We start from the raw sequence: 23056 nt of genomic DNA, 5'->3' as shown, positions 1-23056 counted from the left end.
AAAACACCTACTGCATGCCACTGTAGGAGTGTGTGCATGTATATATGTATTCATCCATGAACACACATATAGGTGTGTGTACATCTGTATACATGAACACAGACACACACAAATAGAGACAGATTTATATAGACTCACACGTATATAATATATATCTATATCTATTTATATGTGTGTGTGTGTGTGTGTGTGTGTGTGTGTGTGTGTGTGTGTGTGTGTGTGTGTGTGTGTGTGTGTGTGTAGTCATACAAACATATATGGATCTGTAAAACATAAAGATATACAGCAAACATGTTTTAAACACCCAAAGCAATATGTATGATAAACATGTAATGACACATGCATTTATATATTTAAATAATTATGTATTTCCATCTTGATAAGGGGGTAAGTGGTCTAGTCAACACAGCTATCTCAGTCACAGCAGAAGCCTCTTTGAGAAAAATTATGACAATTCCAATATTAACAGTGAAATACACCACTAAAAGAATTATGTTCACTTCATACATAGCTTTAATAAAACACATACATTATCACATATCCAGCATATACAAATTTGAGAGACATTCAAGAATGGCTTGAACTGCAAGCCTGTCAGTAAGACATAGCAAGGCTGTGGTTTTACAACAACATGAACATAAACTTAGATTAGATATTGCATGCATACTTATGCACATAAATAGGAAAATATGGGGAAATATATAGACTACATTTGCCTCATCTTTCAAATGGTAATGAGTGTAACTCTGTTCCAGTCAAGTATTCAGGAAAGGAGTGAAAGCTCCAAACATTTTGCCACAGTGTAGGGAAGAAAAAAGAAAATGAATTCAGTTGGATGGAATCAGTATTATATGGACAGTTACTGTGATTCCTGAAGGCTCTCAGCTAATCGGAAAATACTTTTAGTACAGTAACAAGATTCAGTTTCAAAGTTGTTTGACATTTTATTGAAACATTATAAGATTTTATTCTTCTAGAATATTAGGATATTTGCAACTCAATGAGTTTGTTTGAAAGATGCAACTGTCCAAAGCATTGCTGTGAAATGAGGGAAACTGGTTGATTATAAATGTACATCTGCATGAGTACATGCACTAGTAAGCAACACTATTGTAGACCTTATGAAAAATAATTACCAGTAAAGGGAAAAATGCATGTAGCAATAAGCATAAAACAAAAACAAACAAAATAAAATACAATTGCCTAGGCTGGGATAATCATTCCACAACGTTTTACAAAACACAAGATGTAGTTTCACTGCCACGAAGGCTGCAGATGTGCTCTGGCTGAGGCTAAACCAGTCATTCAACTAATGTAATAGCCTATGGGTGAGGGAAGGAAAATATAAAAGGAAAAACTGCATACTAGAATTATAGCTAAACTCACTAAACTAAGTATAAATCCCTACGTCACAAGATGGGTTGCCAACTGGCACACTGACAGAACCCACACTGTAAAAGTTGCAGACTCCAAATCTGACCTCAAAGCTGTGACAAGTGGAGTACCACAGGGTTCCATCCTGGGATCTCTCCTGTTTGGTATCTACTTCTCTGAAGTACAGGCTAACACAGAAGGCCTCTGGCTAAAGAAGTTCGCAGATGACTGCAAACTAGGAGCCATAGTCAAGTCCCCAAATGATGTGGACATCCTACAGAAGGGCCTCGCTGAGACAGATCCCTGATGACAGAGCCATGGCCTCAAGCTCAATGCCAAAATGTGCAGTGTCATCCCCTTTGATAAAAACTACTACATAGGCAGCAATCTACTTAACACCGAATGCGTGATAAGAGACATTGGGACCCAGGTGGACAGTAGTCTCGCCTTTGATAGTCACATCGCTGCAGTAGTCAGGAAGTCCTTCTATGTGGCACACCTCATCATAAAAGGGTTCTCATCCAGGAAAAAAGAGGTCATTGTTCCCCTCTACTCGACACTCATTAGATCCATTATAGAGTACAATGCCCCTTTTGGAATGTACCTCACAAGACATCTGTAGCAGCTGGAAAGGCCACAGAAGTACCTCACAAAGAGGATTACTGGCCTCAAACACATGCCCTACACTGACCGCCTCAAAAACTCCAGCTTTACTCCGTAGCATATCGCCTACTCCGAGGTGATCTCTGCCTAACATATAAAGCTATGTCAAACCCAGAGCTGTTGGACATGCTACACTTAAAGAAATCCCAATCCCTCTGAGCTACATGCTCTAGGGACCTAAACCTTGTCAGCACAATAAACAGGACATGCTGGAGGGATAGATTCCTGTCCCAGAGACTTCCCATACTCTGGAACAGGCTACCCATTTATGTCAAGCAAAGTTCTTCATTAGCACTCTTCAAGAAAAATCTTGATGAGTGGATGGGAAATAGGAAATACACCCCGGGGATCACTTCTGTGTCTCTGCTCGACAGTGGCACAGGAAAATAACTTTCTTGGGTGGCATAAGCCAGGGAACCTCGTTGGCTAGGCTTACACAGGCCCTTGGGCCGATAACCTAGTACTTGCCTATGAACCTATGAACCTATAAACTCTTAGCACTTCCTATAATAACCTTCCACCACTGAAGTTTGTGAAATATGACCTGCAGTGTGCTAACAAGCTCTTCTAAAAACCCTGCCTCTGTGTGAACATGTGACTTACACAGCACTAAAATGTAAACAAAGTCCTCTAGCAAGAAACTGATTTTAGAAATGGGATAGTGCCACTTTAAAGACAGATGTCCGTAAATGACTGCAGATATGTGTAGAAAGCTCTTCAGGGACAGCTGACAGTGAAAGAATGTACCTTCTGTGGGGGTGTGTAACACTTTCTACACACCTCTAAAAGTAATGTTGCAATCTAGTATTGCACTATCGAAGTGTGTTACAGGTTTCTTTCTTTCCAATTTTGGAGTATAATCATGATGCTCAGTGCACTAGAAGAATGTTATTTTACTTTAAATCTATCTCCAGTTTTGGTACTTAAAATATGTTGGTAGTTGGACTCTCATTTTTTTAGTGAAACTACTGATTTTTATTTAAGAATGATGACAGACATAAACTGCATCCTGGAGTTAGTATCATTAGTTTATATTAAGACTTGAAAAAACTTTTTATATCCCTGCATTTCATCATAAATAGCACAGCCGCCATGTTATTATCATTAGACTAGGCCTTATGATTGCCATTCAGTTTGAAACTGTATCATTTCTGGGCATTCATTGACATTCTTCCCTAAGAGTGAAGCTAAAATGGTATTTAAATAGAAGCATGGTAGGATAATCTATAGATGACTTTACATTCAAAGAGTAGCTTTTAGTGAAGTTCTTTGTAATACACCTTGATGGAGCTAACAGCTTAGTTCTGATTATTCAAAAATTAGAAAGTAAGTCTTTACCTGTTTAAATGAATTCATAATGCACTTCTTCAGCTTTAGACTGAGCTTCTGAATAGTATTTCTTCCCTAAAAGAAAAGAAAAGAATAAATAATGAGTTTCCTTTAACTTAATCTGGAAATAAATGCAATTATTTCTGACTGTAGATAAAGACACTATGTTCATTAGCGTTATATGGTAATTTTGCCTAATAATTGCAAAAATAGTCATACATTGTATAAAAGACAATATTTCCCAAATGTTGATAGTTTTCCAATGATTGTTTTTTTTTCTATGTTTTGCTCTTCATTTGTCAGGTGACCATCTGTGCCCTTTTGATCAGTGCTGTCCTATCCAAGACTGCAGTCATGTTGGGGGCCATCATGCACGCAGCCATTGCAGGGGATATGTTTCAATCGCTAGAATTTCCCCAGTACACACTCAGGTGAGCTGGATGGACAAGTATACAATGGCTGCAGTACCCTGCCTTGTAACAGTTGCTTCTTTCTTGTTCCATAAGTCTAGTCTATGAACCCTTTAAAGGAATATGCACCTCCAAGCAAATGTCCTATCACAGTTAGCTAGAGGTGAGTTTGTATTCCAACCCCCCCCTCCCGAACTACCTTACTACAGTGTGTAAACTCTAACCCTAATCCTGTCTCTACCCTTCTCCCTAACCAGGCATTTGACATCAGTAAAACTGCATTCCCGGTACAACTAATGAAGACAAAAGGACATAGAGTATATACAACACCAAATAGGCAGAACACTGAACCCATCTCCTTTCTTAAAACTAACTCTAACACGTGAAAAGTTGCACATACATACTAACCACTGTGAAACTTGGAAATTCTCACAAACAACAGCTTCCGAGTCAAACATTCATTCCTCAAATTCCTACATACTGACAGTATATAAAGTCTGAATTCCAGATGTGACATTTCTTCCCTTCATTTATAATATCAATCAAATGAATGACATCTATACATACATGGATATATAGATAGATTGTTAGATAGATAGATAGATAGATAGATAGATAGATAGATAGATAGATAGATAGATAGATAGATAGATACAGCATGAAGTACCAGACCCATCAAGCAGCAAACCTAATATCAGTCATTTTAGGTTGAGTTTAAAGGGCTTGAAACACTTGAAACATACAAAAAAAACCTCTTCTTGCAGGGGGCAAGCCCCTCTACACCTCACACTGCCTGATACATACATATATATATATATATATATATATATATATATATATATATATATATATTAGTGCAAACACTGTAATAACCTGTTCATTCCTTCATGTGTCTTCTTCAGTCACTCAGATTCAAAGCAATATATATAAAACTGAAAACAAAATACAGATCATTTACACATCCACAATGAAGAAGAAGATGTTCTAATGATTTTCATGTATAAGTGGCCCAAAGGATTTTAACAAGAATTGAGAATGCAGAAACCAGGAACTGTAGAAAAATATCCAAGGTTATGAGCTAAAAGAGGGAAGAAAATTAAATAGTACAACTACTTCCCTAACTTAAATGTTACACTTTTATAAGGTGTGTTATACTCCATTAAGAAGGTTCATCATCTTCTTTTGTCTAGATCAAACAAGAATAGTCAAAACCCATGTCCACACAGTTTCCAGCAAATCAGAATTTAGAGAATTTAATAAAAGTAGACTACAACTCATTATCTTGCAAAGGTTAAGATTACCATTAAAACAAAAGAATAACTGATTACTTACCTAAATAATGCAATGGCATTTCAGATGGAAGTAATTTGCTTCCTGAAATGGACTATTAGGCCTAAAAGCAGTCGAGCCTGAACAGGAGCTGCTATAGAAATTGTTGTCCAGATATTCACAAAAAGAGAGAGAGTGAGAGAGAGAGAGTGAGAGAAAGAGAGAGAGAGAGAGAGAGACAGCGAAGGCCAGAAGGACTTGTGTGACAGTAGTATATATCTGAAGCTTTATAATTGAGTCTAGATGCATTTCTACCATGAAATTTAATATAATGGCTACCTTCTTTCTAAACTCAAGTTATTTTTTATGTATTTACCTGTCACTCAGTGTGAAAGAAATTAGGAGGTTGAGCTGTGCAGTTTCATACTTGTCACAAGGACTACATAGATGTCTAAGTGCAATATTAATAAGTATCAGGGAAGCGATTCTTTAGCGATTCTGCATCTTTATTCATATGTGTATGTGGAATAATAGGTGAAATTTCCAAGTGTCATCTAAAGCCCAAGATGACAAGGAATACAACATGACACTGATTACTGCTTTCGAGAAGAAATCACTATAATGAGAATTAAGTGTACCTCAGCAATGCTTCTCTTCTTTTGGAAAATTCCTTTATTCTTCAAGTTGCTGTGAACATGGAGTTGCTAAATATATATATATATATATATATATATATATATATATATATATATATATATATATATATATATATATATAAACACGCACGTGTGTATGTGTGTATGTATCTACAAACACACACACACACACACACACACACACACACACACACACACACACACACACACACACACACACACACACACACAGACACACACACACACACACACACACACAAACACACACATACACATGTGTTTATTTGAATGTATATGTGTAAAACATTCAAATAAACTGTAAACTTTACCAACACTTTAAACCTTCTCAAATATTCATTTATTTCAAAAGATAACTTATTGTCAATGTCTTCTCACAACATAATATATCTATCTCTCTCTCTCTCTGTATATATATATGTATATATATATATATATATATATATATATATATATATATATATGTATATATATATATATATATATATATATATATATATATATATATATATATATATATATATATATATATATACACATGAGGCCATCTCTGCTTGACTTACAAAGCCATGTCTGACCCAGCTCTGTTAGAAATGTTACATCTAAAGAAATCCCAATCCCTCCAGAACACACGCTCCAGAGACCTCAACCTCCTTACCACAATCAACAGAACATGCTGGATGGACAGGTTCATAACCTAGAGACTGCCCATGCTCTTGAACAGACTTCCCATGCATGTCAAGCAGTGTACCTCACTGTCCCTCTTCAAGAGAAATCTTGATGACTGGATGGGAAATAGAAAGATCCCCCTGGGGAATCACTCCAGTGGCTCTACTTGATAGAGGCACTGGGAACTAATGTTAGGTGGCATGATGCCAGGGCACTTCTATGGGCTAGAATTGTAAAGGCTCCAGGGCCATTGCCTAGTACGCACCTATGAAACTATGAACCTATATATATATATATATATATATATATATATATATATATATATATATACATATTCAGGTGGTGTGCGAGGTATGCAAACTGGGGGTACAGTGGACCTTCCCCTCTGAAAAAAAAAAAAAAAAAACACGTGCTTAACTGTTTTGTCCATCTGTATTTCAAGCATTACTTGGTGGCATTTGTGATGTTCAGAGTCTTGCTGTTTGACATTTCATGACAGAATGTAGAGACAAATAACCACTGACTATCAAGCTGCTTCATCTCACTCTATTTGAATAATTGCTTCCTTTGATGCAATACTACTTCAGCGTGCATGCAAGTGCACAAAAAGAGTTACTTGAAAACAAAACAGCATTTCTGACTATTATTTGGAAATGCAGATAGTGGCCAGAGATATATGCTTTGCTGAAAGATAAGATAAAGTTATAAAAACATCTCCGTGCATTTTATAAGCTTAACATATAGCCTTCTATTAAATACCAGTGAGCATGCTGTTTAATCTTCACATTAAATAGTACAATAACTAATGTTTAACAGTGACATGGAATTTAAAACTTACTTGCAAAGCAATTACAGTCTGGAATGTCTCTAGGCAGCAACTGGCATTGTCTTCTTGAGAAGCTGTTTTTTTATTGCAGAGGGACTCCATTGACATATCCAGTTATTACAGCAGAAAGAGCGAATGGTGCAGCAGGTATCATGCTTGCCTTTGGTGCTAAAAGATCAGAAGGCTGTGTGTTCTTGTCCCGCCCCCCCCGGTGCATCAATTATTTTCCAATACTGTCACTACAGTGCAATTGCTTGCAGTGATGAAGGACTAAGCCCGAAAGGTTTGTTGTTTTGTTCTTAATTGTTTTCTGTTAGATTGTGGTTTGACATTCTTGGTCGAAGTTTTTTTTATTTTTGAATTATTTCTTTGCCTACTTTTGACCAGGTTTACTACTGCTTTCCCTTTTATTTAGAAGAAAAATGTCCCCATGTTACCATTTACAGAGGATGAGTTAGAAGAAGTGGACAATGATGAACCTGTACTAAAAGAAGAAGTGGCAATGACCTCCATGTTGCATCAGAATACTGATGAGAATAGAGGTTATTTGGTTGATTTGTGGTTGATCTGCAGCAAAACTATGAAAGTACAAGAGGTTAAGCTTGGACGGCAATACACTGTGTAGAGAGATAATATATGGATATATCAAAAGAAAAAGGGTTTAAAAATAGGCCAGCTCACTTCATACCCATACTATGCGCTAATAAATGGCATACTCTACAGGGAAACAGTAGGCTGTGGATTTATTCTCATGCAGATTATCATGGCCACAAAACCGTTTGTTGATTATTCACAAATGAAGCTGGCACATAGCCTAAGTTTGTGTGGATATCTATGAATGGATAAGAAATAAATATGGATGCTGGCTATTTCTTTACTGATGTGGTGTTATACAGGTCTTAGACATTTTTTATGTATCTTTCACAGATTGCCAAGAGATGCCACTCAGCCCAAGGTTTAAAGCCCGTTAATATCCCTACCTATCTCAGTAGTCATATTTGAAAGAACAGCAATGGGCACTATAGTTTCACTTGTAAAACTGAGTAAGGACCGTCAGGTTGGACTAGTAATCAGTGGGTAGCAACAAATGTTCCTATGCTAGCAACCCTATGAAGAGTTAATGCAGAGACTATTCTAAACTAACTAGTACTACTCTTTTTTAACATAAGTTAGCCAAGAAATTTTACTTACCAGTGAGCACATCTATGCCCAAAGCAATGTATGAATGTTGTCTGTTTTTAAAAGTGAAACTGCTAAGAACATCTATACCACCCTCAACACATGGGCTAATTGGCAGCTTTAATAAAATTTAAAATGCATACTGTGAATGCATATATTCCATTTTATAGTGGAGCAGGCCCCAAATATTTCTATAACTTCTCTTGGCTGTAAAGAAAGTATGCCACACCTTAGCTGGATTCACAACTATTAAAGTGCTATATGTCAGACATTCATGAGTATAGCGAGATTTTGAAAAAGATCCATAGAAGTGACAACACTTCTTTTAGAAATGTGGTGGAAAATTTTGCAGATCATCAGGGCAGGTTAACTATTATAATATATGTAGTAAAATTACTTATGGAAAGAGAGCACAGAAGGCACAACCGAGTCCATGCCAGAAATGTTCATCTCAAAAAATTCAAACCAAGAGATAAAATGCTTGAGTTAGTAGACACTGCTGAAAACAAGCTCCTTATAAAGTGGCAAGGATGTTTAGAAGTTATAGAAAAGCTAAATTAAATATATTTGGTGATTTAACAGTAACAAAAATGAAACTGGACGTGATCTAAATCTTTGTTGAGAAACCAAAATTAATGTAATAATTTTTGCAGAGGAGGGTAAGGCTTCAGAGCATACTTTGAAGTCATAATAAATGAGACATGATAAATGTTTCAGAAACCGGATGTAAAGAGATGTATATTTAGGAATAAAGGCATCTGTTCAGAATGACATGGAGGGGCAAATTTAATCAAATATAAAACTGAAACTGTGCTTGCCTTGAAAGTAAATTTGAAAGTACGTAGAACTCCAAAATATTAATGTCATTCACTTAAAAGAGGTACAGAAGATGCTCAAACATGGAGTCGAAGAGGAGTACTATAGTGAGCGGAGAAAACCTACTGTACAATTGCTCAAGCCTGATGGGGCTAAAATGCTTTGCAATGACTTCAGCAAATTAAATAAAATATCAAAATTTGATTCATATCCCATGCTTGTTATTGCAAAAATTATGCATGCTAGGTTTCTGTCTTGTTTGTACCTAATCAAAGACAATTGGCAACATTCATTAAGCTAAGAATCAAAGGAAAATGTAATTTTCTGCAACTTACCTCAACATTCCAGAAACCCTTAGACAAAATTCTAAGAACCCATAGCAGGAAAGTAGTGACTCACCCAGACAATGTAGCACTATTTTTTTTTAAGTTTGGGAAAATCATCTCCCTGAAAGCCAAGACACTAAGATTCCTCACTTCAAGCTGGGTTTACTGCTCATGCAAGTAAGTGCAAGTAGGTCATGTCAGAATGTCACCATTTACAACAAAGGATGGTAACACTGACATGCTTTAAAGTTGGGCAATACTGCCAGCAACTGAGAATGCAGGTCAATGATTTCTTACACTTGGCTAGACATTATGATAGCTTTATTCATAATTCTGGTACCATTGCTTCATCCATGACTGTCTTGAGCTAAGGTAGGTCTTCCTTGAAGAAGAAATACGCAGTTAACACACTTATGTCTCTGAGGTAGGCATATGTGCAGCCTTGTCACAGATATGATAACATATATTAGTCAGCAAGTGAGAAGGAATGCCTTGCTAATGATGTGCCTTTACCCCTTTGAAAACTTTAATTACTACACAGAGAATTGTGTTCCTCTTTGATCATGATCCTCAGGACCAGGACTATAATCAGAAAGATTGCAACTCAACTTTGTATAGCAGGGTGTTGAATGTCAGACTTATAATGGAAAATCCAGCATTTTCCAGGTTCCAGTTACCTGAACATGGAAGGGGTGCATCAGGATTTAGGTGGTGCTAAAATGGATTGAAGTGCAAATTTGTACAGTTGAGCTTTCACTACCCACGCATATAATTTTATAATCCAACATTATGTAGACTGCAGTCACTTGATTTTGGAAGGCTAATTCAGAATTTATGCTGAATTTGACATTGATAAAAATATGTTAAAACCATTGTTACTTTGCTGGGGCAGGCATGTGGCACAGTGACTACTAATGGAGGTGAAGATTGTTGGCACTTTCAAAAATTGTTTGTATTTGTAACTTCACATAATTAAAATGTGGCCTATCACATATGTTACTATCCAATTTAAACCTTATATATTGTCCACTCACTGGATTATTTACATTAACATTCAAAACTAAAACAAATCTGCAGATCTATATTTATCAGTCTATCTATCTATCTATCTATCTATCTATCTATCTATCTATCTATCTATCTATCTATCCATCTATCATCTATTTATCTATCTGTCTATCTATCTATCTATCTATCTATCTATCTATCTATCTATCTATCTATCTATCTATCCATCTCTCTATGTGTTAAAATGCAACTGAATAAACTCCTACACCCTGATTTACATGCCTCTGAGTCAGTGATTCTAAACTTCCCAGAGTGTAACCATTTGTTTCTCAGTAGCAGTGTGAAAAGTACTGTTCCGATATGTGTCACCCTTAGTGTTTGTGTTTTTCATACAGTTGCTTTGCTATGCTGTTAATATATAGATACATAAGGGGGTGGGGCTGAAGTTAGATGTGATCAGTCACCTGTGACTGAGTACTTATTTTATTGCAGAGTGAGACTCATGGCTTTGCAGGCTATATGTGCACCACAGAAAGACATAAAGACATGCAGCTGTTACATTTACTAACAGGTTTTAAGATTTTAATGAAAACAGAAGATCCCAGGAAAAAAAGCATACAAGCTTTTTACAGACAGTGATGTCCTAAAGTGGTGAAATAGAAATCTTCCCAGTGTACCACCAAGTGTCTCTGCAATAGATACCCATTCTGCACTATAGGAAGTGAGACAGAGTGAGCGTGGAAAAACACAAGAACTACTGTACGTACATCTAGTCCTACCTCCATTTGCATTCATGAATTGCTAGCACTCACTGAAAATGACTCACTTGATCATATTATCTGTATTAATTATTCAGTATTTTTTTAATCAGTAAGACAGCTGGAATGCCTCTACCGCAAGTCATAAGCAACCCCAATAAATATAACAAATCATGGGAAAATCTAAAGATCATACTGAAGAAAAAACCTAATGCAGCTCCTTTCAAGGCACAGGCTAGAGTCTGCAACTCTATGTGGTTGATGTTGTCATTCAGGTCTTAAAAGTATAAACTCTGTGGTTGATGTTGTCTTTCAGGTCTTAAAAATATCAATGTTATAGCAATAGATACAGTTTTTGTAAACATTCCTACTTATATATGTTATAGGTATTAAAAGGTCTGCATAATGGTTAATCTGAGTAAGTTTATTGTCTTTACTACTTTATTACTTTAGATTGTTATGCAGTCTGTTTCTCATAACTTAGTTCAGTTAATTGCACAGCTATTCTTCTATTGCTCATTGTACTAATACATTGTATTGCTCATTGTACTAATACATTCCTATTGTACTGCCACGGTGGAGCAGTGGTAGCGTTGTTACCTCACAGCAAGAGGTTCTCCTGTTCAATTCTCGGCTGGAGTGCGGGGAGTGCCTTCTGTGTGGAGTCTGTATGTCCTCCCCGTGGTTGGGTGGGCATTCGAAAGACATGCGTAAATGGGCATGCCTTCATTGAAGGTTGAACGTTGAGCTGCCACCTCGGCGTTTGTGAAAATCTACTGCCAATCATTAGCGGACCGGAGTTCCTCTGTGGCAACCCCTAACCGGGAAAAGCTGAAAAACAACAACAACTAATACATTGCTATTGTATGTATCAGGTTAAGGTATCCATTTGAAATAGTTCTACATGCTAAACATTCATTTGCGTTGTACATCTTCTTGTATTTTCCAGTCTGACCTGGGTCATGACCAGAAATAGTTTTTGGACCACAGCACCAATGCGATTAAAATATTTATTTATTTTACATTTGTTTACTGGTAAAGTCCAACTGGACACATGTCCTTTTTCAATGGAAGCCAGGGGAGAAAAGCTCCGCATAACATAGAATGTAGACAAAATACAAGATCATTATAGAAAATAGAAAATAGACAGACAGACAGATGGAATAATTAAAGTGATAGAGGGGTAGACAGACAGGAAGACAGACATACATATACTTAATATATTATTGTAGTAATCATGTGATCTGGTCATCTAAGTAGAGACTTGACAAATATTTGTTCCATTGCTTGTTACTAATATTACTCCTAGGGTTATTGTGAAAAACAAATGCTCAGGCTGAAATATGTGAGGGTTCTGAAGTTTTGCAAAGTGCATTCCCAATAGCTACAATATATATTACTCCTGTGTCCTCTTTTACCGAGGGCACAGTAGACACAGCACATTTGTTGCCCAAACGGGAAAATCTCTGCGTCACAAATATCTCATGTAGGCTCTCTCACATCCACAGGGCTTAATCTTCTGTATCCAAAATGTGAAACACTACCTCCCGTAAGTTGGAATAGTTTAAATAATTATATACCAAATTGTATATAATACGAAAACATTGATTAAGAATAGATATAAGTTATATGACACTGATTTAATAGCTAGAGACGTTTTAGCCAGTTTATAGAGAAATTGAAGATCAGTTAGTATAATACAAACAGCAATGGCAATATGAAGCAAGAGAAAAGCAGTCTTATATATATTTAGAGAGAAAGCCAGGGCAGAGAAATTGATGGAAGTAAGGAATTGAGTGAAACAGGTAGAATAAGGAAATGTAAGGTATGAATAGGTGCTTGTTTAAGTTTGGGGATATAGTTTATCCTGGTGTTGAGCAAGAAGAGAACCAGCTTATGGCTAGGGAGTCTTGCAGAATGGTTTTGAAAGATCAGAGGTAGGATACTGACCTGATGGATACTGCCAGGATTCCCAGGCCTTAACAACATGGTACAAGTGCAGACATAGCATATTTGATAAGGTTCTGGATAGACAGGAGTTTTTGGTCATTTTATCATAATGACTGACGGGGAACATAGCTGTGCAGATTGATTGATAATGCTGGACAAGCAGATGGATTCTGGATAATTTTATGGGTGGTAAGAAGCCGAGCATATGTTAGTCGATGGGGTAGTTCTAACCAGTTTATGCTTTTTAGTGCTATACAGTGGTGGGTTCTGAAAGGGGTATTTGTAAATTTAGCAACTTTGTTCTAGCATAATTCAAGTTTTAATTTTTGTGAAGCCTGGAGCTTAGTAAGGATGGGCGCACCATAAAGAAATATGTGGAGGAAATAAGATGTGGCAGGTGTAGCTTTAGTTGTGTCTGTGAGAATGTTTTTGGCTGCATAAAGCATCCATAGTTTTTGATGAGTTTTTCTTATGCAATGTTGTATATGCATGTTGAATTTAAAATTATCTTCCACTATTACCCCTAATAATTTGCTATGAGAAGTCACTTAAATGGTTGCATTATCAATTTTGATTTTTTCATAGGTCAGGGATTTGGGGGGAAAAGTTGAATCTTTTTTATTTTTTTTTTTAGCATGAGCATTAGTTGTGAGTTACAAAGCCACATTTCAGTTGCTGTTAAAGCTTCCTGAATAATTATTTGGAGCTGTGCCATGTTGTCAGATGTGCAAATGAGTGTGGAGGCATCTGTTTACTGTAATTGGGAGGCCTGTTGCGTGCATGTGTGGAGGGTGTTGGTGATAATGTTAAAGAGGAGAGGACCAAGGTTAGAGCTTTGTGGTACACAGTTGATGACTGGGATGTTTGGAGAGAGGGTGGAGTGCCATTTTACTTGTGATACCTATTGGATAGGTAGGTTTTGAACCATAGAAGGGTTGGCTAATAGAGGCCTACTGAGGACATCTGAAGTAGGAGTTTCCTATGAGAAACTGTGTTGAGGACATTAGACAATTCCAGAAATAAGAAGTAGACTAGTTTTCTGTTATCTCTTGCTTTATTGACAGTATCTGTATAGGATAGAAGTGCAGTGTTAGTATTATGATGAAAACAGAAGCAATGTTATGTGGGGGATAGGAATTCTTCCTGCAGGATTTAGTTTAGCAACTGCTTTGGAATACAATTTTCATGTATTTTAGGGTTGATTTTATGGCTAGGATGGAAGACTTCTATAATGGACGCCCAGAATATTTTAGGGTTGTGTTTACTATTGTTCTGAATGTTATTTTAGTATAGTTTTTGTCTTTAGTACTATTGGGGAGTATTCTGAAGTTTTCCTGATATTGTGGTGTTTTATTTTTATTTTTACCATTCTTTCCATGCTTTTTCTGTATCTTGCAATAGCATTAAACTCTTTTTGGATAGCCAAATTGCATTAATTGTTTTTGCATAAATTAAAGCCGCGGCGGTGCAGTGGTAGCATTGTTGCCTCACAGCAAGAGGTTCTCCCGTTCAGTTCTCGGCTGGAGCACCTTCTGTGTGGAGTCTGCATGTCCTCCCCGTGGTTGAGTGGCATTCGAAAGACATGTGTAGAATGGGGCGTGCCTTTGCTGAAGGTTGGGCGTCGAGCTGACACCTCGGCACCTGTAAAAAAATCTACTGCCAATCATTAGCGGACCGGAGTTCCGCTGTGGAAGCCGAAAGAAGATGAAGATGTTTTTGCATAAATTGATTTTTAGGACATTCCAATTAATAGATGATATGGTAATACTGAACATTTCTGGGTTAAACTTAGAGAGGGTGAGTGTTGCTTTATAAACATGATGTTTAAGTGTGTGTGTGAGGTGTCTGGTTAACTTCTCCAAGTTTTTTGGATCTAATACCATGACAGGGATGGACCCCATTCCTAAGTCAAAGCATGATTAAAGTTCATGAAATTAATATTGTTTCAATCTTTGATGTTAGCCAGAAGTGCTCTTCACAGCACAAACAATGTGCCTAATATTGACTCCTTCTGCAAGTTATACAGAGTTACATGGCAGAGTAACATATCTAAGTATGATTGTAAATTCGTTTTTATAAGACCCGTTGCTCCTACTACTATTGGAACTGTCTAGGTATCTTTCTTCCACATTCCCTTATCTCTGCCTGCAAATCCTGACATTTTATGACTTTGTGTCTCTCTGTATGTATGACACTGTAGTCACTCCGTGTAGCAATTTCAATGATCAATGCTACTTTTGACTTATTTTCATGGAGTACTATATCTGATTTTTTCACATCTATTTTTTGAAATGTTGGTAGTGGGTGATCTCATGTGATATAAACTTCATCATTTTCTATAATGCTTTGTGATTCATGTTTCCAATGTTTCTTACCTATTTCAGTATTATAATGTTTGCACAATCCCCAATGCAACAGTCTTGTCACATTATTATCCTTTCAGTATACAGCCCTTCTCCCATTAGCATATCACAGCCAGCAAAAAGCTGTACAATTGTTTCCAATTCTGTTTTATAAAACCTACATTTGTCTGTTTCTCCTCCATTTTCAATGGACTTTGTAAACCAACATTTACACAGCCCACTAACTTGGACCGCCAATATTGACCTTTCATTTTTTGGTTTAAATTCACCTCTCCTTAACCATCTCTGTGTTTGATCATGATCAACAGGAGGTTGTTCCAAGAGATTTCTGTACTTGCATTTATATTTATACCTTTTCTACATTTCTTGCTTTCTGATCTGGTCCTACATCTTATATTCTTTCTTTTGTTTTTTGTTTTTTTGGCACATTCAGCTGCTGCCTGATTTTTTTAGCTGCTTCTGGTGTGATTTCCATTCCTACGTGACACCGATTAACTTCTGCTAAACAAGCAGGGAAGCCTTCTTAGGCTTATTCTCCTCATATTTTAAAACTTTTACTACATTTGGCTCTTGTGAGGTCATCAGATAAGTATGCAGTCTATGATTGCAGATCTATACATCTAATCAAATTTGAGAAGACCCATACTTCCTTCAGAATGGAAAATATATAATTTTGGTATGCACTGAATTTTATAAATTACTTGATAAGCATGAAGCATCATTCTTGTCTTCCTATCAAAATGATCTAACTCCTTTTGGGGGCCAGTCATTCATGCTAAAATTGTAGGAGAGGAAGAACACATTGGTTTATAGCTTGGACTATGTTCCTAGATGTCAGTGCTGTTTTCACTATTAATTTTAGTCTTACTTTATGTTTTATTCACATTTGTTCATGCTTTATTGTTGATTCTTTATCAGTTCCCAAAAATGTATACACTCCCTCTTACTCAAGTTCTTTTATATCACATTCCTGTCCCAGGCTGATGTTTTCTTGGTGCTACAGCTTTCCTCCTTTAAAGGTTGCTTTTGCGCACTTATCAACCCCAAATGATATTCTTATGTCATCTGAAAAAGTTTTGATCACTTGTGGCTGTGCTTTCAATTCCTCATCTGATGAACTCTACAGTTTTAAATCATCCATAAAAGAAGATGAGAAGTCTTAACACATTTTTTGTTTTCTGGGAGCCAAACTGTAGCTATGACCTAATTAATTAAGTAGACAGCTTAATGTGTTAAGGGTGACAGAAAAGAGCAGCGGTGACAGAGAGTCATCTTGGAATATCCTCCCTTAGAATTTTTATCCCTGAAATAATACTTTGTGCTTTATCATGGCTTAGCTGCAAAGTGATTTGCCACTGTTTCATTGTCACTGTAATGTAATTCATCAGTGTAGGGTATATCTTATACATTTTTAGGCACTCTTTTAATCCATGAATGTGGGATACTGCCAAATGCTTGTTTGTAGTCTATCCATGTCATACTTAGACTTTCCCCCTTTTTACAGTTCTCCACTATGAATTTATTTAATAATGAATGATCTTTTGTTCCATGTGACTTTGTTTTGTTACCCTTTTGCTCTATTGCCATGATTGAGCTTTCTTCTAAATGACTATAAACTTTGTTGGTATCAATTCCGTTGTATAGTTTATATGTCGTCAGAAGGCGTTATTGGTCTATAGTTTTTTAGGATAGCATACATGTTCTCTCTTAAGCATGAGTATTGTTCTTCCTGTTGTTAATGAGGTCTGCATCTGTTTGGGGTGGCATCTGTTCAGGGTGCAAATATAAATAGTTTTTACTCATGGCTAAACCTTCATGTAACGATGTTAATACTTTTAGCCAGACGTTAGGAACTGCATCTGGGCATGGAGTTTTCCATTTAGGAGCTTTTCTTATCTTAGTTTCAGTTTCTCTGGTGGTTGCTTCATCCCATTTCATATCCTGTACCTTTGCACTTCTTATTCCTTCTTTTACTTCTTCTGTCCATTTATATTTGTTATGTATCTATTTCTTTTTTTTTTGGTGGTGTTTCAATTCCTTTTGCCTTGTTTCCCAATTTTCTATAAAACATTTTTGGGTCATCAACAAGTTGCTTATTTTTTACTTTTCATTTAAATTTATATGTGTATCTTCTAAGTTGTTCTGCCTATGCTGATATTTTTAGTTTATTATTTGTGATTCTACACCATATATCCTGATCTGTTCTGATACTGTCGTTGCTTTTATCTCATTTATCTCTCTGAGTATTTTTGTTGATCTGTTCCTTCTTCTGTACTTTTCTAACAGCGACACTTCTTGTCTTAATTGCTTTATAGGTTTCTGTATTTGATACTTCCATGATGGCATTTGATTTCTCCCCTTCCTTTCCCTTGCAGCCCTATGTTTTTGTGGTAAGACTTTATCTGTTATTAATTTAGTTGCACAGTAATATCCTATTTATTTCTGCTATATCGGATACATTTCTACAAACAGTCCTAATTACTGTGTTCATTTGTTTTATCAAACTTATAACTTTTTGGGTTTTATTGACCTTCTGTAGTCTGTTTCTTTCATTGATCTCAATATGTCTGTCCACCTCTAGTAAATCAAGCAACTCTTGTCTTAGATCATTTTCTTCTAAACTAAGGGCATATGCTTTGTTCTAAATTACCTGCATGTATTCTTCCTGTGCCATATTCTCTTCAGTTTGATTTGGTATCATCAGTTGCTCTATCATATGGAAACTCACTGGCCTATCACTCCACAACACTGACTGCATCAGAGTTGCCACAGTTTCCTGTTCCTGCCCTTGCTGTGCAACTCCAACTGAACTTTTGTACTGGTTTTCTGTGGAAGACTCCAAAGTATATTCGTATGGCAACTGATCAGGTATTTCTCGCTCCACTGGTACCTCCTTAATTTGGGGTTCGACTGCTCTATCTTGATGTGGTGTTATCAGAGATAGTTTTTTTACACTGAATCCTTCCCTTCACTGGTAATCCATAACCTCAGTTTCTGTTTTTTTAACTTCTCCATTACCTATCCTCGTTTCTACTTTTGTGTTTGTTTTCTTATTTTTGTATAGTAAAATGTTCCATGTCTGCATGTCTTTACCCGCATTTATCTTTAAATATCCTTCTGCGGCTCTTTTTGTATTGATTAGTTTTGCTTTCTCCTTTGCATAGATATTGCACCATATAAAATCTCTTTTTCTTTCCAATATCCATATTTCTTCTTCAGACATCTCCTGTTCCTCTTGTTTTTCCTTACTTGGGGGACTTGTTCCATCATGCTGGGATATAACCTATGTTAAACTTTCTACACTACATCCTTCACTTCACAGGTATTCCATAACTTCAGCTTCTAGTCTTTTAACTTCTGCTTTACTAATATTCTGTTTTATGTTCCCATTTTGTGATCTTATTTTTTTTCTAATGTGAAATTTTCCATATCTGGATGCCTTTGCTTTATTGTATATCTTCTGCCTGGAAATTATGGGCTTCTTGCATAATAGCAACGATACATACATTCTTTCTTATCCTTAATAGTTCACTCTGTCATCTTTATGGCTCTTTTTTGGCCCACCAGCTTTTGTGATTTTTGTGGGCTGCTACTTCCTTTTACAACAAGGGGGGCATCCTCCCCCTGGGCCTGGCATAGCCCCATTGTAGGAAGGTTTCTGTGTCTTAAGGATTTTACACTGTCATTTTTGCAAGTCCTGGCACCAGTAAGCATACCAGGATTGGGGACTTTTTTATTCTGGAACTTGTGCACCTAGCTATCTTTTTTAATTTTATAACCTACTTCTGTCCATGATATATGCTGTATAAAATACAGTCTATATATCAGTGTTGTCTTGGTGAGAGTTTGCAAAAAACAGGGTCCACCTTGTAAAGGTAGTCATCAAGACTTGAGAATGAAATCAGTTCCAGCAATACTGCTCTACTTTGCTTGCTGATTTATCATCTGCATTCAGACCCCGGATTGTATAAATTGGGAGATGATCAACAGTTAGCCACCGTACAAAAAGTGGTGTATTTCCTAGAGTCTGATGCTAAGACCCAGTCTACTAGAGAATGTGATGTCTTGCTGTATTGTGTAGGGATATTAATTATTTCTGTAGAACCAAATAAGTTCAAACTAGATGTAGGGGTGTTAGGGTTTACGTCCAACCAATTGCCATGCACATTACCTAGTAGTATTTTTTTCTTTTGGAATTGTTATTGATACCCAGTGTAGGATATCTTCTAGTATAGCTATGCTCCTGCCAGGAAGGTTGTAAAGAACAGTAGTACATATTTGTTTATAATTGTTTAATTTCAGAAAAGTAATAAGAAGCGCTGCTAAACTGAATTGTGGTATTAGTTTGTTGTAAAGGGAAATGTGATAGCTATTGGGGAATATTATAGCAATTCTACCATATTTCCTCTTTATATGGTCATTACAGATGATATTACAGCCAGAGGGTATAATTTTGGACCGTTTATGCTGGAATTAAGCCAAGTTTCAGTTACAGAGAGAATATCAGGCTTATGCTGGGTAAGTATTAGTTTTGTTGTAAAGGGAAATGTGATAGCTATTGGGGAATATTATAGCAATACTACCATCTTTCCTCTTTATATGGTCATTACAGATGACATTACAGCCAGAGGGTATAATTTTGGACTTTTATGCTGGAATTAAGCCAAGTTTCAGTTACAGAGAGAATATCAGGCTTATGCTGGTTAATTTAGGTATGTAGTTTAGCAATTAATTTTTGTGTTGCAAACATTTATGGCAGCAAAAGTTAGATTACCTAGGTTGGGGTTACAAGAGTGTATGGAAGTGATGTCTTGATGTTGTTTGTGATAGGTGAGGCCAGGAATATGTTGAATGTCTCTTCATATAAGGATTTTAGTATATTGGGGACTTATTTACACATTTTTTGGAGAATATTTTTTCACTTAATTTAGTTTTGGTTCAAGTTGAAATGGAGTTATTTAGTCTATATTTGGACTAAAGATGAGGAAGCATCATTAAATAGGTTTAGTGCGAAGAGTGGAGAGTTCAGGGAGTAAATATGACCAGCTGGTTGACAAAGAGTTAGAGATGTGTTGAGATCTATTTTAAAATCATGGTAGGATAAGAAATGGCCAAGTGTCAGGTGAAGAATAATAATGATAAGCAGATGATTAGCATGATTAAGTAAAGGGATCTGTATGGTACAGTCGGCAAGTGGTAGGAAAGTAGGGATCAGAAAGGAAAAAGAAATTGCAGGGCAGCAGGATGCTTAGTGGTGGTTATGTCTAAAAACTTGATAGAGGGTAGGTAGGAAAGAAGTATTTTCTGTGAAGGAAGATAGGTTGCCCTAGTATCTTTTCTGGAATGTAAAGAATAGAGGAGTTTAAAAGGCTAGAACATGAGATTGTAGGTAAACTAGAAAGAAGTGATTTTTTTTTTTTGGGGTGGGGGTATAAGATACAATGTTGTTGCTAGGAAGGGGTGTGACTATGAATGAATATATTGCAAATATGGGAGGGAGAAAGGTAGCTTAAATTTGAAACACTTGCTAGCAGTTTACTAGGAACTTCAACTAGAAAGTTCACAAGTTGGTTAAAATGTGTTAGTTTACTTTTATAAAAAGCTCTTTTGACAAATTGATATGATTCAGTGATGTTTATCAGCTAAACTCTTTTTATGGAATGTATTATAGACCCTTTTTATTTCAAAATGTAAGGAATATTCCTCATAATGAGTGACTCTTAAGATGTACAATCTTGGGTTCCAGTCACTGTCTCTGAACAGTATGTTTTCCATGTGTTTGCTTGCATTTTCTCTGGGTACTTTGGTTTTCTCCCTTCTTGTAAAAAACTTTGCAGGATTTACAGCTCATTCACTCATTTCTTGGTTAATTTATTTGTGTGTTTGTTAACCAAAAAGGGAGCTGGCTGTTCTGAAACCCTTTACAGCCATGACTTGCACCCCAAAGAAAAGTATACATACAACATATGTGGGGATAAAGTGTAAATGTAACATACTCATATAGACATATGCATGTCTGTCTAGAATATAATATAGCATTGATGTCAAGACTGTGAATACTATTATTAATATTCCAAAAAAGATATTTTACTGACAGGATTGCTGTCTGCATCTCTTAAATAGTGTTCAATCCTCGGAACGTATTTGCAATGTTTTAGCTTATGTTAAAAAAAAAACAAACAAGCAAAAAAAAAAAACAAATAAAACAAAACACAGCTGCACTTCACTTCAAATTGTGAGCCATTTCTCTTACTGTCCTTAATCTTTTTTAGAAAAATCTCTGGAACGCAAGGGTATGTTTAAGCTGTTGTAAGTTTTTTATTTCACAGTTCAGTAGTGATAATAAGCATGCTAGCCTCAGTTATTGAATGTGGCCTTCTTCTGTTTTCAATATTTTTGAAAGATTTTCTTTGGAACATTCTACAGATCAACCACATCCTTTATGTAGATGATATAGCAATTAACCCATCTTTTAGCTGTCAATATTTTGAAGGAAACCCTTAAATTGTTCTCACACATTTGTTCCATCCCTCCAAACATGCCCTAATTTATTGGTTTGTCCATACCTCTTGAAGTGTGGGTGTATATACACACACACACACACACACACACACACACACACACACACACACAGATCCCTTTATGCAGGGATTATAAGAGGAAATCAACCAATAACAGACATGGTTTACTAAAAACAGATTATTTGTAAATACTACAAAACATATAATATTTTATATGGAACCTCTAAATGCCTAAAAGCTGACTCCAGCATTGTCATCATTCATTCTCCAGTTCCATATATATCTAGGCATTACCTTAAAATGAGTCTTCATCATTCACTACTCATGCAGTATGAACATCTTCAAATTGTTGGCTCAGCTTAATATTTTTTATAGAATATGTTCTCTTCTTACCACAGATGTCAGTAAAGCCACTGCGCACACTGTCCTTATTCACAGGCTAAGCTATTGAATGACTGGTTTCCTTCCTCTTATCTAACATTACCACATTAATACAAACAGCTCAAACAAAGATATCAGTACAGTATGGCATAAGAAACAAGACCAAAATGGCTTACTATTTCATCAAGTAATTATTTTTGAGCACTCTTACTTTTAAAATACTGCACAATAGAAACAGATACGAACCACATCAACAACATCATCTTTATTTGAGGAATCTTATACTCTTCTTGGAACAAAAAGCTTGGTATTAGCTAGGCACTTAATTAGGTTTTCAGTCACAGAAGCAACATTTAATAAACTTGCGCCAGTATGTTTGGATAACACTGTAGATAGTATTGGGTAAATTGACAATGTAGAGTGTTGCATATAAGAAGAAGCTAAAGGAGCATCTGTCAAAAAGAATAAGTGTCTAGGGATATACAATAATTATCTCATACACAATAGCTGTTCCATCACTGTGTACAGACCCAGTTACAT

General features: G+C 36.2%; 1 protein-coding gene across 7 annotated transcripts in view; it reads right to left on the bottom strand.

Moving 5' to 3' along the window:
* Positions 1 to 23056, bottom strand: part of CNTN5 (contactin 5) — a 5719910-nt gene that overhangs the window by 5161012 nt on the left and 535842 nt on the right. For all 7 annotated transcript variants that reach the window (XM_044072706.1, XM_044072701.1, XM_044072707.1 and 4 more), the window contains exon 2: positions 3376 to 3441. The gene's annotated coding sequence lies outside the window, so the exon portion shown is untranslated. The remainder of the gene's footprint in view (positions 1 to 3375; positions 3442 to 23056) is intronic.

The sequence above is a fragment of the Protopterus annectens genome, chromosome 5.part0, assembly GCF_019279795.1.
Source record: "Protopterus annectens isolate FY-2018-M chromosome 5.part0, PAN1.0, whole genome shotgun sequence".
NCBI lineage: Eukaryota > Metazoa > Chordata > Ceratodontiformes > Protopteridae > Protopterus > Protopterus annectens.
The sequence above is the reverse complement of the archived record's forward strand: the minus strand, read 5'-3'. Positions and strand labels throughout refer to the sequence as shown.